Below are 961 nucleotides of genomic sequence, written 5' to 3'. Positions count from 1 at the left end.
GTATATATAGTTACTACCTTTTTTGTGTTTTTCTTGGTATTTGTTTTCCAATATTTATTTTTTTAATTCTTTGTATTTACATTTAATTATGTATCTCTTTACAGTGTACAACACAACTTTTCCCAGCATAGTACAGTACATATCAGACAAGACAAACACATTACTAAATACATTATCATCAGCAAATGGCTTTTTATTTTTGTGTCAGGTTTTAGACACACACAAACTCACACACACGCACACTTTCACATACATATAGATTGGTGCAAAGTGTATTTATGTTGGAAAATTGACCTTACAATCTATGTAAAGTACAGTGATTTAATGTGTAAAGGATATTAAAACCAAATAAAATACATGAATGTCTGCACTCTATAGTAGAAACTGAGAGATTGGAAAGTATAGTAGCATGAGGTACAACTGTAGAGACTACAGATAGTAAGGATAGGGATAATATGAGGGTGGGTATTAGAAGAGGAAGAACACAGAGGAAAAAGAAGTACATACAACTGACACCATTTCATTTCAGGACTCTGTTCAGAAACCTCTGTATATATTTAACATTGAAATGACATCATACCTCCTTGAAACTAACAGGCCAATTTATCATCTCTTCATTGATGACCAAGCCTTGATCTTGGGTGCTCCTGTAGACAAAATCTCCTACTTTAACCAACAGCAAACTGTGATTAGAAAATCTCACAAGGTTGTGGATATCATACTGTACTGTATTTCTTTTTTCATCCAGGGGCTTGTTGTACACAATGTTGTTTGTCACCTGGCTTTTCCTCAGAAATGGGTGTAGCTGGATTAAAGGCAGGATTTACAAATTAGGACTGCATTAAATTTAGAGGTTCAACAATCCATATCTATCAATTAATCCTTCTATTTTAGTTCACTACCCTTTTCTGTAGGAGCTCAATATGGATTGAGTTGTCACCAGTTCTGTAGTCATGTGAGA

Source organism: Tupaia chinensis, unplaced genomic scaffold, assembly GCF_000334495.1.
Source record: "Tupaia chinensis unplaced genomic scaffold, TupChi_1.0 Scaffold143706_1, whole genome shotgun sequence".
Classification (NCBI taxonomy): domain Eukaryota; kingdom Metazoa; phylum Chordata; class Mammalia; order Scandentia; family Tupaiidae; genus Tupaia; species Tupaia belangeri.
This window is presented reverse-complemented; position numbering follows the sequence as displayed.